The sequence below is a fragment of the Triticum urartu genome, chromosome 4 (genome assembly GCF_003073215.2).
Source record: "Triticum urartu cultivar G1812 chromosome 4, Tu2.1, whole genome shotgun sequence".
In the NCBI taxonomy this organism is placed as follows: Eukaryota; Viridiplantae; Streptophyta; class Magnoliopsida; order Poales; family Poaceae; genus Triticum; species Triticum urartu.
Genome location: NC_053025.1, coordinates 454613401 through 454635771, shown reverse-complemented (window position 1 = coordinate 454635771; position 22371 = coordinate 454613401).

Here is a 22371-nt window from a genome sequence, read left to right as displayed (position 1 = left end):
GAGAGCTTGTGCTGACCGGCTGTTCGCTGGATCAGCCGGAGCACAAGGTCTCCCTCTTGGAAAGATCTCGGCTTGACCTTTCGGTTATAATATCGGTGCAGGCTCTGCTGGTAGATGCTGGACCGACTGAGTGCCAACAGCCGGCCCTCTTCCAGCAGATCGACGCCGTCTTGACATGCTTCTTCTGCCTCCTCTTCGGTGTACATGGTGACTCGAGGGGATTCGAACTCTATGTCTGTTGGGATGACGGCTTCGGCACCGTATACGAGGAAGAAGGGCGTGAAGCCGGTTGACTTGTTTGGAGTTGTGCGCAGGCTCCAGAGGACGGCCGGCAGCTCGTCGAGCCAACAGCCGGTCGAACGCTTCAGAGGCTCGACCAATCGAGGCTTGATGCCGGAAAAGATGAGGCCGTTTGCTCTCTTTACTTGTCCATTTGACTGAGGATGGGCAACGGACGCTAAGTCCAGTCAGATGCCCTGCGTCGCGCAGAAACGGACCAAGGCACCTTTGGCAAAGTTTGTGTCGTCGGTGATGATACTGTGCGGTATGCCGTATTTGATGGTGATGTTGGAGATGAAAGTCACAGCAGTCGGACCGTTCAGCTTCTTGATTGGTTTGGCCTCTATCCACTTGGTGAACTTGTCCACCGCGACAAGCAGATGGGTCATGCCGCCTCATGCTGTTTTGAATGGTCCCACCATGTCCAGGCCCCAGACAGCAAAGGGCCAGGCAATGGGAATAGTCTTGAGCGCAGAAGCCGACTGATGTGGCTTGGAACGAAACTTCTGGCACCCTTTGCATTTTTGGACCAATTCCTTGGTGTCTTCAAGAGCAGTCGGCCAGAAGAAACCATGGTGGAAGGCTTTGGCTATGAGTGCTCTTGAAGCCGTGTGGTGGCCACACTCGCCTTGATGGATGTCTTTGAGAATCGCTTGGCCTTGCTCCGGCTCCACGCAGCGCTGGTAGACACCAGTGACACTGCGCCTCACGAGCTCTCTGTTGACAATGGTGTAGGCTGATGCCCGACGTTGCACTTGCCGGGCCGAGATCTCATCAGTTGGTAGCTCTTTGTTCACCAAAAAATTGAGGATGGGCTGGGCCCATGAAGGTGCTGCGACTTCTGCAACTATCAGGACTGCAACTTGGACAAGGGCGGCTAGGCCGGGAGGCGGCGGGTTGGAGTCGGCAACCGCTTGCTGTGTCGATGAAGTCCCCGAGCCGATTGGTGCAGCCCTCGGGTCGAGTTCTGAAGTCCCCGGGCTAGTCGCTGCAGTCCCCAGGCCGGGTTCTGAAGTCCCTGGGCCGGGTGCGACTGCTGCGACCCCCGGGCCGTCCGTCAGAACTCCCGTGCCGGCTGATTGAGCTCTCAAGTTGGATCTGACTACTTCAGGAGGAGCCGGCACAAAGATAGAATCTGACTCTGGTGATGGCTTGACAGACGGTTTGAGAAGGCGCTGAAGGGCGACGCCGGTTGGTATTGCTTGACGGGTGGAGCCGATTCGTGCCAGGGCGTCTGCTTGGTCGTTGTTGTTTCTTGGCACATGGAGAAACTCGCATCTCTCAAAATATCCACTGAGTTGTTGTACGAGGAAGCAGTAGCTCGCCATGTTTGCATCTTTGGCGTCCCAGTCGCCTGACGACTACTGGACCACCAATTCGGAGTCCCCATAGCATAGGATCCGGCTAATGCCGAGCTCTTTGGCAAGCCGGAGCCCGTGAATGAGTGGCTCGTATTCGGCGACGTTGTTGGAGGCGGTAAAGTGGATTTGCAGCACATATTTGAGCTTGTCGCCTTTGGGAGAGGTGATGACGATGCCGGCTCCCAAGCCGGTGCGCATTTTGGAGCCATCAAAATGCATCCGCCAATGGGTGGAGTCGGGCGCTGGCGGCAAGTACTGGGTCTCTGCCCAGTCGACGAGGAAGTCAGCTAGCGCTTGTGACTTGATGGCGGTGCGAGGCTGGTAGTAGATGGTGTAGGGGGGCAGATCTATGGCCCATTTGGCCACTCGGCCCGAAGCATCTCGGCTTCCAATGATCTCGGCTACTGGAGCAGTGCAGACCACAGTGATTGGATGCTCTTGAAAGTACGGTTTCAATTTTTTGGTGGCAAAATGCACGCCGTAGCACATCTTCTGGTAGTGGGGGTAGTTTTGCTTGGAGGTTGACAGTACTTCACTCAAATAATATACCAGTCTCTGGACTAGTAGGGCTTTGCCTTCCTCCTTGCGCTCTACCACGATGACCGTGCTGACCACTCGGCTGGTGCCGGTGATGTATAGGAGCATGAGCTCCTTAGGAGTCGGAGCCGCTAGGATAGGTGGAGTAGTCAACATCTTCTTCAACTGGAGAAAAGCTTCGTCGGCCTTGTGGTTCCAGTCAAAAAAAGTGGTCTTCTTCACGAGTTGGTATAGGGGGAGAGCCTTCTCGCCTAGCCGACTGTTGAATCGGCTGATGGATGCCAAACAGCCGGTGAACTTTTGTACGTCCAGCAGTCGGCTGGGTACTTCCATCCTCTCAATGGCCTCGATCTTCACACGGTTGCATTCTATGCCGTGTTCAGAGACCAGGAAGCCAAGAAGCTGGCTGGCTGGTACTCCGAAGACGCATTTCTCTGGGTTGAGCTTGATTTGAAATCGGCGCAAATTCTCAAAGGTCTCCTTGAGGTCTTCTAGCAGCGTTCCACGCTTTTCCGTCTTCACCACCACATCGTCCACGTAAACGTGGGCGTTTCTGCCGAGTTGCTTGAGGAGGCACTTCTACATGCAATGTTGAAAGGTGGCGCCGGCATTCCTCAAGCCAAACGTCATAGTCAAGTAGCAGAAGGCTCCAAATGGCATGATGAAGGTGGTCTTCAGTCTGTCAGCCGGGTTCAACTTAATCTGGTGGTATCCTGAATATGCATCCAAAAATCTCAACAGCTCGCATCCAGCTATGGAGTCTATTACTTGGTCGATTCTTGGTAAAGCAAACGGGTCCTTGGGGCATGCGTTGTTGAGGCTGGTGTAATCAATACACATACGCCACTGCTTGTTCTTCTAGCACAAGGACCGGGTTGGCCAACCACTCTGGAAAGAACACCTCCATGATGAAGCCGGCTGCCAGCAGCCGGGCAATTTCTTCTCCGGCGACTCTTCTCTTCTCTTCTGACAGGCGACACAAGGGTTGCCTGAATGGCTTGGCATCAGAGCGGACATGTAATTTGTGCTCGGCGAAATCCGTCGGGACACCTGGCATGTCTTTGGGGGACCATGCGAAGATGTCCCGTTTCTCATGGAGGAAATCGACGAGCTCACCTTCCTATTTGCTGTCGAGGTTTGTACCTATGACAGCGTACCTCTCCGGGTGCTCTGGGTCCAAGGGTATCTTCTTTGTTTCTTTGCCGGCTTGAATGAGCCCTCAGCTTCTGACTCCTTGGGATCGGGCGACATCTCTGGTAGCTTGCTTGACATCGCCACAACCTGGTCAAGGAGCCGCTTCTCAGCTGCGATCACGAGGGACTCGGCCAATCGAATGCTCTCTGCTGCGCAGGCGGACGACTTCTTGTAGTCGCTAGCTATGGTCAGAATCCCCTTGGAACTCGGCATCTTCATCTTGAGGTAGGCATAGTGGGGGACAACCATGAACTTGGCCAGGGCAGGCCGGCCAAGTAAGGCATGGTATGGGCTCTCAAGGTCCACCACTTCAAACCATACTGACTCTCGGCGGAAATGATCTTTGTCTCCAAAGAGGACGTCTATCAGAATCTTGCCGATTGGTGAGCAGGAAAGGCCAGGAACTATGCCATGGAATACTGTCCGGCTGGGCTTAAGCTGCCTCTGTCAGATTCCTAATTTCTCCATGGTATCCTTGTATAGGATGTTAATGCTGCTGCCGCCAACTATCAGGACTCGGGATAAGCGAGCTGCTCGCTTGTCCGTGGCAAATGTGGCATCCAAAATCAGGGCATAGGAGCCGGGCTTAGGCATCACCTCCAGGTGGTTAGCTCTGCTCCAGCTGATGGGCTTTTCAAACCAATGCATGAACTCTGGGGTCTCTGATGCTGCCGCATTTACTTCTTGTTGCTGCAGCCGCCTGCTACGTCGATCATCGGCCACACTGGTGAAGATGAGATAGGCTCCATGCTCTTCTGGGTATTCGTCTTGTATTGTACCGACTAGTCTGACCGCCGGCTGCTGGGGCGGGGGAGGAGGCGGCTGCCCAGCAGGCGGGGGAGGCATAAGGCTGTCTCCCTTGATGATCCTGGTGAGCCAGTGGCACTTCCGAGTGCTATGGTTGGGCGGCTTCGCACCACTATGGAATTTGTAGGGAGCATCCAAAGTCTGCTCATATGAGAAAGCCGACAACCAGTTGGGCTTGCCGCCCTTCTGTCGTTTGGGCGGAGGCGGCCCATCCGGCTACTGGTCTTTGAGTGTTGCCACCTGCCGGCTGGTGGAAGCCGGCTGCGTGGCCTTGCGCTTGTGGTCGTTCTGTTGTTGACGCCGACTGGCGTCTCCAGCCGGGGTTTGAGGAGCCTGAGGAGCCACCTTGCTAGTCGCACTAACTTGGATTTCCACCTTCATGGAGGAGTCGGCCGTGGCATATTTGTCTGCTATGATCAGCAGCTCGTCGAGGGTCTCTGGCTCGTTGCAGAGGAGCTTGTGCTTGAGGAGGGTGCCCTCTCGACACCCGGCGGTGAAGTATTCGACGGCCTGCACCTCGTGCACGCCCTCGCAGGAGTTACGGAGCTCGGCCCAACGCGTGAGGTAGTTGCGAGTTGACTCGTTGGGGCCTTGCACGCACAAGGAAAGCTGGCGAGGTTTGGGAGGCCGATTGTACGTGCTGGTGAAGTTGCGGACGAAGGCATCGGTGAAGTCGACCCAACTGTTGATGCTGTGGGGCTTCAAGCTGTTCAGCCAAGTCCGGGCCGTGCCCTGGAGCATGAGCGGAACATACTTCACGGCAACACGCTTGTTGCCGTTTGCTATGCTGACGCCTGTGGAGTAGTCAACCAGCCAATCTTCCCGCTTCACAGAGCCGGTGTATTTGGGCGTGTCTCTTGGGAGTGTGAACCCTCTGGGGAAAGGCTTGTCTCGAATGCGGGGGCCGAAACACGGCGGACCCAACTCATCTTCTTCTTCAAGCGCCAGGGATCGGTGGAGACGGTCAATTCGGTGGCGGGCATCATTCTCTCCGACTCCTTCTCGGCGGCCAAGGCGGTCGTCGAGTGTCGGGTGGTCAACAGGCGGCGGGGAGACTCGCCTTTCCCTGCGAGGAGGAGGAGGAGGCGGACAGTCGTCCCGTCGTTCCACTGCTCTTGGGCGTCCGTCTTGTTCGCGCTCTATGGTGATACGAGTCCGACTGCGGCTAGCAGCCGGCTCCTTGTCTTTTCTTCCTCGGACGCCACCGGTCGGCGTCCGAGATGTCGTGCCTTGGTCTCGGTGGGGGTGCAGGTCGTCATTCTGCCAATGCAGCACGTCGGTGCGGCAGCCAGCCTCGTTCTGCTCGGCAGCCGCGTCGAAGAGCCGCTGAACGCGCTCCGCCATCAGGCGACGCTCCTCGCCCTCGAACTTGTCCAGCTCGTCTGCTGCCGCTTGGGCAGCTCGGATGTTTTCCGCCGGCATGGCGTAGACAGGGTGATCTGCCCCGAACAGGTTGGCGATGGCCACGTCGCACTGCTGGACTACGCCAAGGCGGCTGGGCCCGGCGGGAGCCGGCGTGCCGCCCATAGCACGGTCCATCTCGCGCTGATAGGCATCCGACATGCTTCTCATGCTGGCCAGCTTCTTGGCGCCTTCGACAAGCTGAAGGTGGCGCGCCTCCAGCGTCTCGGCGTCGGCGTCTTCGGGAATGGGTGTGGTCAGGTCTTGTAGTGCCGCATCAAGCGGGTCGCGACCACCTCCGTCGGAGTGCTCGCCGTGACCGATGACAAGTACCTCCGCGATGGTGCTTCCGCCGCTCTCCGCGCGAGGGAGCGGCTCATCGTAGACCACCACGTTGGTGGGGAACGCGTCGAGCGACACGGTGTCGGAGTCGATCAGCATCGGGTCGGTGGAGCCTACGGACTCCAAGTCTACAGCAGGCTCGCTGGCGACATGGAGTTGGTCGAGGAGGCCTGCGAGGAGGCTCTCGGGGCCGTCTATGCCCGCGTCGGATGCAAGCTCGTCGGAGAGGCAGACCTCGCTGACAAGATCGGCGAGGCAACTGGCTGCGCAGGCGATTTCCGCGCCAAGCAGCGCGTCGGTGTAGACTCCGTCTGGCGTGCCGGGCTGGCTGTGCTCACCAGGGACAAAAAGGGTTCCCGTCCAGAACAGCTCTCCGGACGACGGTGCACCTTGCCCCATGGTGGGCGCCAAATGTCGGGGGTTGGGTGCGACATATGCCAAAGGATGGCTTATCATGGTGGGAGCGAGTAGAACGTCGCCGATGCCCGGAAGCGGGATTAGTTCGGGGCTCTCCTAGGAGATAACACTCCTAGTCCTGCTCTACGGGGTCTCCGCATGATCACTAAGGCAAAGTGAGTACAAGGGTGCTCCTCGAGCTGTATGCTGGAGGTAGGAGAAGGCCATGCTAGTTTTCTCCTTCCTATATCTCTGGTCTAGTTCTAATGGGTCCGAACCCTTTGCATGGGTGCCCTGGGGGTTTATATAGGCCTACCCCCAGGGGTACAAGGGTAATATGACTGGGCGCAGGCCCAACCGTCAGTCTCTTCGGCCGCCGACTTCTTCGCCGACTGCTGGGGCCCGCCGATTGGTGGGGCTCGTCGTCCTTGGGCCGTACATACAGGCCATCGTGGGAGCAAGACTCCGCCTGCCTATAATGATGTCATGGCTGACATGGCAACAGTGCCGCGCCGTGCGGGGCTCCTCGTTGGTATAGTGCACTGTGGCCGCGCCAGCCCTTAGGAAGGGGAGGGGATGGGCTGCACTATAGTCATCCCTGTCCCGTTCCCCTTGATGTGGGTACGGGCTTCGAAGGGGCCGCGGGCCGACTCCTCAGAGCCGGCTTCTCTAGAAGCCTCCTGGTAGGAGTCGGCTTGTCTCGATCTCGCCTTCTGGACTCGGCCGTCTACGGGCAGCCGGCTATTTCTCCAGCCGGCTTCTAGGAGGCGGCTCTTTACCTTGGCATCCTGAGGGGCGCGGTCAGCCCCGATGTCTCGAAAGGCTATGGGCGTCGGGTTAGCCTACCCGTGTCCCATTACTCCGACACTCTTGCCACTCCTTATTCCTTCATCCATCATGATCTCTCCCAAAACTTGAAAACTTCAATCACACAAAACTTAACAGAAAGTTCGGTAAGATCCGTTAGTATAATAAAGCAAATCACTACTCTAAGTATTGTTGCAAACCAATTAATATTTTGTTTTTGCATTGTAGCTACTATAATATAACTTTTCCATGGCTTAATCCACTGATAGAAAATGATAGTTTCATCAAAACAAGCAAATTATGCATCAAAAACAGAATCTGTCTTAAACAGGACAGTCTGTAGTAATCTGAACATTCACCATACTTATTTTACTCCAACAATTCTAAAAAAATAGGAAAAAAACAATTTGTACATAAAGACATTGCAAAAAGTTTCAGAACCATTTGACATTCTAGTAAAAAAATTAAAATCGCGCACTACAGCCAAAGTTTCTGTTCTGCACCGCACAAACCAACAAGCAACATAAACATCCTAAAGGCAAATCTTGGCACTTTATAATACAATATAATTGTACAAGGGGATAATTAATTTTGTTTAAAAGTTTCTGTAATCAAGATTCACAAAGTTTCCGTGAGCATGAACAAAGTTCAAGGAGCTCCCCCACTTCAACAATGCTTGTCTCTCTCACTTTCACTTTCCTTTTTGAAAAGTTTTGGGTTCCCCTCTTTATTTTTTGTTTTTAAACTATATAAATGCACTCAACAGAAATAAATGACTCTCTAAAACTTCCAGGTTGTCTCCCTGGCAGTGCTTTGTTTAAAGCCATTAAGCTAGGCATATAGTGCTCAAGTAATGGATCCACCCGGATCCCAAGGTATATGAAAGCCAATTTTAATTAACAATGATTTGTGATTTAATAGTGAGCACAAAGTAAAATATATCATGCAACAACAAAGTCTAACTCTCTTCCTATGCATCGGCATGTCATAAAAGAACAATTCATGCACACATAGTAAAGGTCAATGCATAGTATAAGAAGTTTCTTGCAATTTTATCATATTGGAAACATAGAGAGGCGAAGATGTAGTTCCTCTCCCATAATAATTGCAAGTAGGAGAAGCAAGCACATGCATATTATATTCTTCAAAATTATCATGTGCAATGGCAAAATGCAACCCATCAATATAATCCTTAATAAGGGCAAACTTCTCCGATATAGTGTAGTCGGGAGAATTCAAAAAGATAATAGGACTGTCATGTGTGGGTGCAATAGCAACAATTTCATGTTTAACATAAGGAACTATAGCAAGTTCATCTACATAAGAAAAATTCATATTGTCATCTTGGCCACAAGCATAGCAAGCATCATCTAAAAGGGATATTTCAAAAGAATCAACGGGATCATAACAATCATAATAGCATTCATCCTTCGGTAAGAACGAAGGGACATTGAATAGTGTATGGGTTGGAGAGTTACTCTCATTAGAAGGTGGGAACGGGTAGCTAATCCGATCTTCCTCCTTTTGTTCTTCGCTCTCCTCATCATCTTTTTCATCCAATGAGCTCATAGTTTCATCAATTTCTTCTTCCATAGACTCCTGCAAAATATTAATCTCTTCTTGGACAGCGGAGACTGTCTCAATAAAATCATCAATATCGGAATTGAATTCATAATTCTCATAGCAATATCTAAGTATAGCAAAATTTTCAGGTCTGTAAACAGCATCATCAAGATTTTCACACTCTTTAAACAAAGATTCAATTTCATAAGCACCCATAAAAGCAACGATTTCTTCTATTCGTTCCACACCATAGTAATCATATATACCATTAGCATATGAAGCTAAGGTTTCATTATCATTAAATTCGCATGAAAAGGGAAGGTGTGGAGCCTTCATCCTAGAGCAACAAGTATAATCATATCTCAAGCATAGTTGCCGAGCATACAAATGCAACATATAAATTTGATCCCATAATAGTTTCCCTTTTTGAGTCAATCGATAATGCCTAAAGTATTCACGTTGATCCAACGTGTCTCCCATAACATAATTGAATCGGGTTTTCTCAGGATTACCAAAGTAGTACATAATCTCTTTCACGTAATGAGCATCGAAGGTTTTAGGAGGTTCCCCATCTCCATGAGTAGCAAGTACACCTAATTTTTTTGGTATTTCGTGTTCCATATCCATAACTAAAGATAGAGACCAACTTAGAATAGAAAATAAAAATTACTTAGTGATAAAGCAAACAAGCACACACGAGAATATTGACCCCACACTATAACTCCCCGGCAACGGCGCCAGAAAAAGGTCTTGATAACCCAGAAGTATAGGGGATCAATTGTAGCCTCTTTCGATAAGTAAGAGTGTCAAACCCAATGAGGAGCTAAAGGTAGAACAAATATTCCCTCAAGTTCTATCGACCACCGATACAACTCTACACACGCTTAACGTTCGCTTTACCTAGAACAAGTATGAAACTAGAAGTACTTTGTAGGTGTAACATGATAGGTTTGCAAGAATATAAAGAGCATGTAAATAAAAACTAAGGGCTTCTTAGGTAAATACACAACTAAGTTAGTTTTAGTAGAGAGCTTGTTGTCACACAAGAAAGTTATTTGTCCCTAGGCAATCGATAACTAGACCGGTAATCACTATTGAAATTTTATTTGAGGGAGAGGCATAAGCTAACATACTTTCTCTTCTTGGATCATATGCACTTATGATTGGAACTCTAGCAAGCATCCGCAACTACTAAATATCATTAAGGTAAAACCCAACCATAGCATTATAAGGCATCAAGTCCTCTTTACTCCCATACACAAACAACCTACTTACTCGGGTATGTGTTTCTATCACTCACGCCACCCACCATAAGCAAATCATGAACATATTGCAAACCCTATAGAGGGGATCCCTCACGCTTGCGTGACATGGAGAATACCATAGGACAACACTAATAATAAAACATGCAACTCAAACCAATCACGGTCATCAATTAACCCATAGGACAAAACGGATCTACTCAAACATCATAGGATAGCCATACATCATTGGGAAACAATATATAGTGTTGAGCAGCATGTTTAAGTAGAGATTACAGCAGGTAAAAGAGGGGTTATACCGCTGCATAGAGGAGGGAAGAGTTGGTGATGATGGCGGTGAAGTTGTTGGTGTAGATTGCGGTGATGATGATGGCCCCGGCGGTGTTCCGGCACCACCGGAAGAGAGGGGGATTGAGCCGCCCTTCTTCTTATTCTCCTTGACCTTCTCCCTAGATGGGAGAAGGGTTTCCCCTCTGGTCCATGTCCTCCATGGCGGTGGAGGGGCGAGAGCCCCTCCGAGATTGGATCTGTCTCTCTGTCTCTCTCTGTTTCTGCGTTCCCCGATTCTGCCCTTTCACCGTTCCTTAAATTCCCGGAGATCCTTAACTCCGATTGGGATGAATTTTGGACACAATTTTTATCCGGATATTGGCTTTCTTGTGTCGAAAGAAGGGCACCAACCGCCTTACAGGGTGGCCACGAGGGCCCAGGGCGCGCCTGATCCCCTAGGGCACACCCCCCTGCCTCGTGGCCCCCTCGGGCATCGTCTCGCGTTGATTATTCTTCCCAAAAATCATATATATTCCAAAAAATCTCCATCGGTTTTTATCCCGTTTGGACTCCGTTTGATGTGGATTTTCTGCGGAACAAAAAACATGCAACAAACAGGAACTGACACTAGATCAATATGTTAGTCCCAAAAATAGTATTAAAAATTGGCAAGAGTATATGAAGGTTGTAGAATATTGGCATGGAACAATCAAAAATTATAGATACGACAGAGATGTATCATTAGTCTTTTCAATAAGACCCTAAACTGGCTAAGGTTAAAGCAACGGATTTATGTCACGTGACACTACAAAAAAGGACACTTCCGTGATGATACGTGTTTGTCACAGTAGGTCACGTTTTCTGTCATGCATGTATATCCATGATGATTTTATGACAGAATCAAAATAGTCATACCTGTGCTATCATAGAAGTGTTCCACGACATTACTAAAATTATCATCACAGAAGTGTTCACTTCCATGACGATAAATGCCGCGTCATGGAAGTGCTTTTGTCAAGGGTGACCGACACGTGGCATCCACCGTAACGGGTCGCCGTTAAGCTATCGGGTCCGGTTTTGGATCCGATAACCCGCTAACCGTCACGACCAATGACGATTTTCCACGTGTAAAATTCTCATTGGCCGACGGAACCATGTGTCAGCTCCGCGTTGGCACAGGTGTCACTCATCCAATGGGCGAGATGCGCCTATGATATGTTGACACATGGACCATCCCAATAGTGGCCCATTCAGGTTAAAAGGCCGGGCCTGTCAAAATAAGCGGGGTGGCCCATTAGCGGCCTACTTGAGTCAGGCCCATTTACAAGCACCACCCATACAAGTTACACATAATCGACCCATCAATGGCCCATTCTACATTTGATAATTTTCAGCCCATCGTCAGTTTTACCCCGTTAACGGCCCGCTACATCTTTGGGCTCAATTGCATCCCGAGCTTCTTTCGGCCTGTTAGTGGCCCATCATCAGTTCCAGCCCGTTAACGACCCGAAACGTCTTTCAGCCTTTTCTCGGCCCATTCTGCAGTTGGGACAATTCTAGCCCGCCGTGACATTAGGCCTGTAATCGGCCCATTCGGTAAATGGGCCAACTCCTAGCCCATTTTGTCTCTCGACCTGTTAACAGCCCGCACAACAGTTGGGCCTTTGACTTTAGGTCCATTAGGGGCCCACGTTCCGCAGGGTATCATTCCAGCCCAGCGCGACTTTCAGCGTGTTAAAAGCCTAGTTTGCAAATTGGGCCTCCTCTGCCCATAACACTCTTGGCCTCTTACTGGCCCGTAAAGTAAAAGGGCCAAGACAAAATTGACATCTATTTCGGCCTGCTAGAGGCCCGCGGGCCATTTCCATTTATACGGCCCTATCGAGCTTTTGGCTTGTTAACGGCCTGCTAAGAGCCGTTGTTACGGTGGGCCACATCATTTGGGATCCACTTAATATTATTTTGACCAGCCCAATTAAGGCCCAGTTTGACTACACATGTTTGTTCGTTTGTATGGCGTCCAGGAAATGTTTGGGCGTGTGGGCCGCCGTTCCAACGATATAGCCTATTCAAGAATTATCCTACTCTATACTATCGCCTCTAAAAACAGACACCATATAATAAAAAGACTAAGGCATAGAAACGTACAATAATCCTACACTATACAATAAAGAAATTACATCCGAATATACCCACTGGGCATTATAGATCGGCACCAGTGATAATAAAGTGCACACAAGCAGCAAATGCCTGCATGTCCTGTCTCAACTTGTTGATTGTACATTGAGAATCATGTACACGTTGTCTTTCCACCTCTAGTTGATGCTCGAGAACATCAGCACATTCCAATTCCAATCCATAATCATTCAGTAACGGCCATGCCGCACTGCTCACAGATCTTTGTGTTGATGTCACTTCATCCTGAAATGTTTCTGTAAGTACACATGACTAGGGCAAAAAAATAGTTACAATAGTGAAGCGAGCAAGACAGACTATTTTGTACATGGCAAAACGGGACTAACAATAATGTTACACATCATGAAGCATAAGCAGGTGATATTTTAAAAATTATAAAAATGGTAGTATGTGCAGCCTGCATACAGAAATCTCTCTTAGCTCACCAGAGGAGCATGATGTTGGGGCCAAATCCAAAACACAGACAGGTTACAAATTTAGACAACACGTTGCGTATAAGTAAGCAAGCAGTTGGGCATTCTTTAGCTCAATTAAAGTCTTAGGGAGCATAATGAACAGTAGAGGGATTCATACAAACCTACTACATGAAGCAAAGCTATGCAATCATTAGCCTAGTATAAACTAGATTGTGAGCCTCATGCAATAATAGTTGGTTAATAGACTTCAAAGCTTCAGGAACACTTTGCCAGAGTAATTAAATGGTAAGGCCTTTAATTATGTGAACTAATAGTTATACAAGTACCCAACATCAGGCATCATTGTTTGGGCATCTCATTAACCGAGGACAAACAAAGCAATTGAAAAGAGCAAATTAACTTTGCCTGAAACAAACAAGGAATTGAACTATTGAGTTGGATACAGTGACTTACCTTAACAGGTTGAACAGGATCAGCGCTGCTCCTACTTCTCTTGCAAAGCTCCTTCCTAACATCTTGTACTTGGAAATCCTCAATCTTATCTTCATTGCACCCCCTCTGCAAGGTGACACAAACTAGTTACTTGTCTCCTTGGAAGATAAATATGCATACTTTCCAGTCTGTGAACAACACAAAAGGATGAGGTTATAACAAAACAACACAACATAATGAAACATGCCACATCTCTTGCACTTGCACACAATGAAATGAGCATTTACTATGTGTGCACTATGTAAAAACTAGGCATACCATCGAATTGGATCTCCAGGTACTCTTGGAGAGCCTACTTTAGTGTACAGCCAAACCTTTATGTCACCTATGAGTTAGACAAGCCCCCACTACAGCAGACCTTAGTGTTTAAATCATTGACAAGCTCTGTTAGAGTGTTAGGTCAAGAACAAGTAATCAAAGCAAACCGTTATGGTATGGCTGACTGATGCAAACAAGCAATTGAACAAATGTATCAAGAAAAGAAGCAAAGAAGGAGGCTTAAAGACCATCACTTGACTAACCAGATTTAAGGGGCATTTAAACATCATGTGCAACGTATGAACTAAGATAAACGTTGCATATTCCAAATTCTACAATGGAATGCACATGTATTAGGTTATGCCATGTATGATGATGCCTAAATGTACACTATAGCAGGCAGGAGTGATTCATTATTGCACGCACAATTGAATTGCAGGTTAAGGGCCAGTTCTATTCCGCCTTTTCAGAGCTTATTGTCAAAATAAGCCATAAAAGATGTATAGAAGTCATTTTTGAGTTATGGGCTTGGGATTAACTTATTTTGCTTTGGAGGGGGGTGTTTCGGGTAGAAGCTCACTAAAAATTGAAGGGAAGGGGAATAGTGAAATGACTCTGTTGTCTGCCTATATTACACTCAAAATGCAATTGCCCTGCCCGCTTGCATCTCCTCTCCCCTTTCCCTCTACCTCAATCCCCTGCCTGTAGCGATAGGGTTCCTCAGCGAGCCATCTCCACTGGTCCCATCTGGCCTGGTCCTTGACGATGCTCTATCCAGCTAGGCTACATGGCCGGCGGGTAGGGCCAAATCTCCCCAGTTGCTCCTCCCTCTGGTACCGCCCCTCATTCTCATGGTCTCCAGTAGCTGCTCCACTGTGGTCCGTCCAACGCACTAGTTCGGCGGGCGCCGCACAACTACGGCTGATGCCACACTGCGGCAGAAGACACCTTATTCCCCCACCCCTCCTCCCAGGCCGTGGCCTTAAGGTGCTGTTGAAAGATGAGCTCATCCAACAAGGTGAGGATCTCCTTTGATTTTTTGCCGAATTTTAATTCTGATCCACTATACAATGAATTGCTATGAGCTGCTGCTACTATATGATGAATTGCGATGAGCTGCTGCTGTTGCTATATGACGAGTTGCTATAAGCTACTCCTACTGCTGCTATATGATGAATTGCCATGAGCTGCTGCTGCTGCTCCTATATGATGAATTGCTATGAGCTGCTCCTGCTGCTGCTATATGATAAATTGCTATGAGCTGCTGCTGGTATATGATGAATGCACACTGCTGCTGCTACTGTATGATGAGTTGCTATGAGCTACTGCTGCTATATGATGCTTTCAGGTGGTGCTGCTATATGATAATAACCAGCCACTTGGACCATCGAATTTCAATAAATAATTGTTCTTCATTTAAAATAGGCAATGGGATCTCTATGGAAGACATTGACCAAAGTAGATTGTGCCAAGTAGATGGTATCTTTGTATCTGCATTTTGAACAAATAGTCATGGTCTGTTTTCCTATCATATTAATTACTATAGTGGGTTCAATTTGTGATGTTTGCAAGTCAAATTAATTTCCATATGGGCAAAAAATGACAAAATATAATGCAATCTAGACTTTTCACTAATCATACCAAAGATAAGCTGAAAAGGAAGGCAGTGAAAAGAACTAGTTGGCTTATTACCTAGAGCTTATATTCACATGTGCTTATTTTCTTAGGATAACTCGTAGTAACTGTCCCTAAGAAACGTGGCCAATAGAACTGACATACAAATAACATGTCACGATGATTGCAATGGAGGAGTGACCTACCATAGCACACTGTATAAGCTCACCGCTGCCTCTCCTTTTTTTGCGATGTTCCATGAAATTGCCACATACATCTTGTACTTTTTCATTGTGTAACCTTATCTGCATGTTGACACGGCTAATTTCAGACATCTGTACATGATAATACATTGCGTATCCCTTGCACATATTTAAACCACCAATTAACAATTGTGTGTGTAGCATAAACTAGCCATGACTCTGTGTGCTGGACTAGCAGGCACTCTAAGGGAGCCTAATGTAGTGCACTGGAATTCCTACATGCCACCTATGATTTTGTGTAATGTACTACCTTTGTTCCTAAATATATGTCTTTGTAGAGATTCCAGTACGAACCACATACAAATGTATATAGATCATTTTCGAGTGCAGATTCACTCATTTTGCTCTGTATGTAGCATATAGCGGAATCTCTAGAAAGACTTATATTTAGGAATGGAGGTACGAGGTAGTATCATGTATGACCTCTACATATCTAATTTAGCAGCCAGTAGTAGAAATCATTGTCTGCACAAAGGGATTACTGGTCGAAAATCCTAGCAAAGCATGCTGGTAGGCACACAATAATACGAGAGAGAGAGAGAGAGAGACGCACTTACAAGATCATAGCAATGCCCCAGTCCAGGATCTTGGTTGGCCAAGCTGTTAGATCCAGAAGAAACATCGTCCTTGTAGTTTTTGCCAGCCGCATAACAAGTAATAGTGACATGTTAGTATATTTGAAGTACATCGGGCAGGTGCTGACGGACGGGTTTAAAGATGAAGTACCTAGGCCGTGGTGGGTGCTTGGCATCTTGCCAGACGGTGGGAATCAGGTTAGAAACGTCAAGGGTGATGACACTGTGCTGGCTATCGGGGTCCGGTAAGGAGATCTAGAACCGTCAAGTAGGGTGTTTGTGGAGCGGCTCGGGTAGGGTGGACTACGGTGTGGGCGAAGCGGATCTGTGGCCGTGGACGAGGGCGTCGGTGAAGCTGCTCTGGTGGTTGGGTTAAGGATGGTGTCGATGATGCGGATCTGCGACCGTGGATGGGGCGTCAGAAGCTGCTCCGGTAGGTTGGATGAGGGTGCGACGAGGCGGATCTGTGGCCGTGGACTTGTGAGTTGGAAAAGCGGCCCCGGTAGGGTTGAGAATGCTATAGGCGAAGCTACTCCGGTAGGGTTGACGATGGTGTCGGTGAAGCGGCTCCGGTAGGGTCGAGGAAGGTGTCGGCGAAGAGGATCAGAGGCCGTCGATGGGGGCGTCGGTGGGGCGACTCCGAGGGGTGGACGAAGCATCTCCGGTGGGGAGTACGAATGAGCCGCTGCAGATGCACTACGGTTGACGAGAGTACCGGCGAAGCAGATCCGACGCCGTGGACAAGGCCGACACTGAATGGGCTGTGGTACAGTGGTGGATGAGCAGTCTACTTGTTTCTAGTGGAGGCGGGAGGGGTAGATGCGGCCACAGAAGCAGATCCGGTGAGGAGGACACCGCTGGCAGTGAACGGGCTCTGGTACGCCGGTGGATGAGCAGTCTAGGGTTTCGAGATGGGAGGGGAAGAAAGGCCGATGATGTACGGACGACATGATGTAAGATGCTCTGGTGTTGTGGAGTTAGTCGTTTTTGCGGGAGGGGGAGAGGAAATGGGGGTGCCGTGTGGTGGGGGGAACCAGAAGTTACCAAAGCAGCCCTGACCTATTATGTAGATGAGGGTGGTATTGTTATTGTTGTTCTCCGTGCACCAAGGACAAAAGGGGAATTTTCGCATGCTAAAGACTAGGTGGCGGAAATTTTAGGAGGCGGGAGATATTGCCGCCCGCGGGATCGTTCGTATCCAGTTTCAACTAATTTTGGACCGTGCTAGCAGGAAGGTTATGCGAGACTGTGTACACGGGGCACGCGTCAGCAGTTAATAACTGGTGTGAACTCCACCCCAGAAAAAAAGACAATAACTCGGGATGATGCACCGATAACTTGGACATTCACACAGGCGCAGCCAATCGTACGGGTGTAGAGGCGTGTTCACAAAAAAAGGATCAAACGCTCAACCTATGTATTTCTCGTGTAAATAAATAGTTTAGTGCCATTGGTTAGTTACTTTAAACATAATGCATTAACGTGTTAGTGTAGAGGCATACAAAAAGAAATGGATATTGTAGTCCCACAAAAGAAATGGATATTGTAGTCCGCTACTTAAAAGTGTTACCTCATATGATTACATAGAATTCATATATGAATATTACATATATTACTTCATAATAGAACCTTAAATCATCCAAGACTAATGAATTTGAATGCAAGAGTAACAATGGTGCATGTACATGATAGCAACATTGGTTGTTTGAAGAAACATCACTGTAACTTTGGCATGCACAATTGAAAAGGTTTATTTAGATAGAAAAAATGTGATATGTGAGTGTCCAATCTTTATAGCGTTGAATCGATATTGTACCTTTGGAAACGATATGAAGTAGATATTGACTTATGTTCAAGCGATGCACGTCCACGATCGCTAGATAGTGATACGTGAATGAATTGTGCAATCTCCCTCACACGCATACATATCTCATTTCTCCGTGGGCATCGGAATCACACACGCGCACTTCGTGTATTTCTCTCCCTCCGTCAAGATTAGAATTCGTCTTTATACCCCTCCCTACAAGTCTCTCACACAAAAACACACACGCTCTCTGTGTCGAACACGCCCACCCCTTTAATTCTGCCCACCCACAGCCACTAATGTCTCAAAGGATAATTATGTCTCTCACACATATGCCTAAGGTTAACTTGAGTTCCGGAACCATATGAATACATACAATGGGATTCCAGTAGAGCACCTTTTGTTTTGAGATTTCTCTTTCTCTCTCTCTCTCACACACACACACAGACACGCGCGCGCGCGTAGACATTGTCTATCGCTTCATTTTTCCGGCACTTGCATGCACACCGTTTGCTTTAAGTATGCCTCGCACACATCCTATCTACATATTCCTTAATATTGATATGTGTCACACAAACTCCTTCTCCCTACTAGCAAGATGCCCATGCATTGCACGGAACATCAAGATGCATTTGTATGAGTAGTTTATCTTGTGGGAGAAAATGATGAATGAGGGAATGCCTTATTTGCAAATATGGAGAGGGGTGTGGGTATCTTTTTGCAAAATTGCCATAGTTTCCTTCCTATCCGTCAGATATAAATCGGATGGCCTATATTGCAGGATGGCAGGAACACCATCATCACCAACTCTGTTTTTATAAGAGTATAGATATAGATATAGAGAGTAGAGATTTGGGTGCAATGCACGTGTACCTTACTAGTTGATTAAAAAATCCCATCCGGGTTTGGCATGAGCTCGTACTGCGGGAGCACCACGAGGCCTGCTGCAGGAGTTACATTTTTCTCTCGGGGCCCATGGGACCGAGCTTCGGGGGCTTAGTGCACCAGCCTATGAGTCAATGACATGCAGACCTGAAATGTGGCTGGCCCACATGTCATTCTCATGGTGGTGGCGTGGTTAGCGACTCACTCGTTCGAGATGAACCGGCCGGTGGTGGCGTGGTTGTGGCGAGGGTGCCACAGCTGGATGTCGAGGCGTTACGAGGTGTAGATGGCCATACCGGTGGGTACTACCTATAGTACAGAAGTACTCCAGTTGAGGATTGATGCCCGGGACGAAAATGTGTCACAACCGCTGGATGAAAATTCGATGGTGCGGGAGTACGGATCGGAGCACAGGAGCGGAGAAGGCAAACCGCATCCAATCGGGTGTAGCTGTGGTAGAAAGTTGATGGTCGCCGCAGTTCAGCTGGCCCGCATGTCATGCACACAAAGGCAGAGGAGCGGTGGGGCCGAGAGGGATGAGGCGCACATCAGGGGGCGTCGTGCCGTGGGTTGGAGCGGCGTCGTGGGAATCGCGTGTGGGTGTGGCACTGGTAGAAACAAGAAACGCGATGGTCGCCGTGGTTCAACTTCCATGGACAAGCCATCATGCCTGCTGACACATGCATTGCATACTGCTCACTGCAAGGAGCAGTAGTAGAGAAAACTTGTTCCAAAGATACCATTTTTCGATAAAATTCTTGAGATATAATTAGTTTTTACACATGGGATTACTCCTGCAAGGGTCAATCACAACAAGTGTTTTGTAAAAAAATGCATCTTGATGTTCCCTGCAATGCACGGGCATCTTGCTAGTTATAAAAGAAGCCCACACGGGCATCTTGCCGCAGGGTGTGCCACCGACCCAAACTCAATTTTTTTAGACACTTAGGTGCACCGGATGTCGTGACATGCTACAAAGTGTAAAAAAACTCCAATTTTTTAAAACCTGTTATCTTCAAACCATCAAAACAGCCCGAGGAATATATTTTGAGGGAAGCATGATTTACTTTTACTGATATATGTATATCAAAACTAGAGTTTTTATATTTCAAGCCCGTGAACAAGTATTATTCTACTACTTTGGATCCATTGCAACGCACGGGCCAGCACATTGGTAGTAGTAGTATCTATCTCTATCTCTACTCTACTCTTATAAAAAACAGAGTTGTTGATGATGGTGTGCCTGCCATCCCGCAGTATAGGCCGGCCGATTTATATCTGACGGATAGGAAGGAAACTATAGGCCATTCGATTTATATCCGATGGATATGAAGGAAACTATGGCAATTTTGCAAAAAGATACCCATACCCCTCTCCACATTTGCAAATAATGCCTTCCCTCGTTCATCCTTTTCTCCCACAAGATAAACTACTCATACAAATGCATCTTGATGTTCGTGTGCCTGCCATCCTGCAATATAGGCCGGCTGCTCTATATCTAATGGATAGAAAGGAAACTATGACAATTTACCCGCACTCCTCTCCACATTTGCAGATAAGGTCTCCCCTCGTTCATCCTTTTCTCCCACAAGATCTTGATGTTCCGTGCAACACACGGGCATCTTGCTAGTCTCTACTCTTATAAAAAACAGAGTTAGTGATGATGGTGTGCCTGCCAGCCTACAATATAGGCCGTCCGATTTATATCTGATGGATAGGAAGAAAACTGTGGCAATTTTGCAAAAAGAAACCTACACCCCTCTCCACATTTGCAAATAAGGCCTTCCCTCGTTCATCCTTTTCTCTCACAAGATAAACTACACATAGGAATGCATCTTGATGTTCCATGCAACGCATGAGGATGTTTCCTTGGGGGTCTCTCCAGCGCGGCATGGCCACAGTTGCAAGTTGATGCCCCTTGAGATGCCGACATTGAGGGGCACTCGGATTTTGTTCGATGAGCAAGTAAGATGAGTTTCATCACATAGTAAATGCATTCTAAAGACTACTTTTGTGTCCATTTTCTAATTCTCCCCCTGTCCACTATTTCACAGGTTAGGCTCGGTGCGAGTGGATATTGGCTTGCATATGTATGGGAGGGTACCAACATCAATTTTCACAACATTTACAACGGTGACACCGTTCCTGTAGAACCTTTGTCCAACATTGGGATCAACCATGCAACGGGTCGCCACCTGAATTGGTACAATGGAACCACGGTGAGATAGAAGAAGATAGCACGAACCTTGCAAATGGCGGTCAAAGGTGGACGATGCTGTCTGCGGCCGATTTGTTGTTGTACGAGTACGCAGATGCTGTGCTCCTTTCTAACCGCATCTTCGCGGTGACAAACCAAGGGACTTGTTTCATGTGGGACACATCCTACGGGATACTCCCTCTCTCGTAGTTTATTTGTTTTGAATTTTCTCGTTTTATAAGTTTCAAATTCAAAATTAGAGCTCCCCATCACATGTTGAGATTACAATGTCCATTAAATCGTTGCGTGCATGTATAGTAAAGAAACAAATCTCGAGTTTTCCATGAGTTCGTGCAGCGGTAGCACCACAGGGCCTGGCGCAGGAGTTACATTTACCTCTTGGGGCCCTCGGGTCTGAGCTTCAGTGCCTTACAACACCTTCCTTTGAGTCAATAACATGTGGACCCGATAGGTGGCTGGTCCACATGTAATGCTCTCAAAGGCAGAGGGGCAGCGGGTCCGAGAGGGGTGAGCCACATGTCGGGGGACGTATGGTATCATGGGTTCGAGCGGCGTCGTGGGAATCACGTGTGGCTGTGGTAGAAACTTGATGCTCACCGCGTTTTAGTTGGCCCACATGCCATGCACACAAAGGCAAAGGGGCGGTGCGACCGATAGGGGTGAGGCGCACGTCGGGGGATGTGGTGCCATGGGTTGGAGCGGCGTCGTGGGAATCGCGAGTGGCAGTGGATGAAACATGATGGTCGTCGTAGTTGAACTTCCATGGACAAGCTGTCATGTCTACGGACACATGCATTGCATACCTATCACTGGAAGGAGTAGTAGAGAAAGCTAGGCGGATAAATAGTTCCTTATAGTCAAGCGGACCCACGCTACTACTTGTTCCAAAGACATGCATACCATCAAAATAGTCCATCTATATCAATATACACAGAGAGGGAATACTTTTTTTACAACAGAGTAAATAGTTCATCCATCCATACTGCCCTGCTGTTGGTGCAACATCTTCTTGTTGTTGTTGTTGTTGTTGTTGTTCTCATTTTCTGTGGGAGACGGCTTCGCAACAAGCTCTTTGGACCTTGCAGCTATCTCGAAACTCACACGAGCATCGAGGGCAGCATATTTTATCCTCTCGTACGTCAAGGGATAATTCTCCCATCCAGACGACCTTAATGCCAGCGTCTCGTCACCCTTCTGAAGATTTGTTCTGAGCACAAAATTTGCTATGTCGAATAGGGATGGTGTTGGTCTATCACAATCTTCTACAAGAATTTTTATTTTGGTTTGTATGTTAGTGATGCTTTTCAAATCAAGGTTGTATGGCTCCAACTTCTGTTTGTCCCCTGCGATGGCTGCCCCACATAAGTATATGTCCTCCCGAGACAAGAAATCGTGAAGCTCACCTGGTATGGAGGGCGCGTGTATGATGTG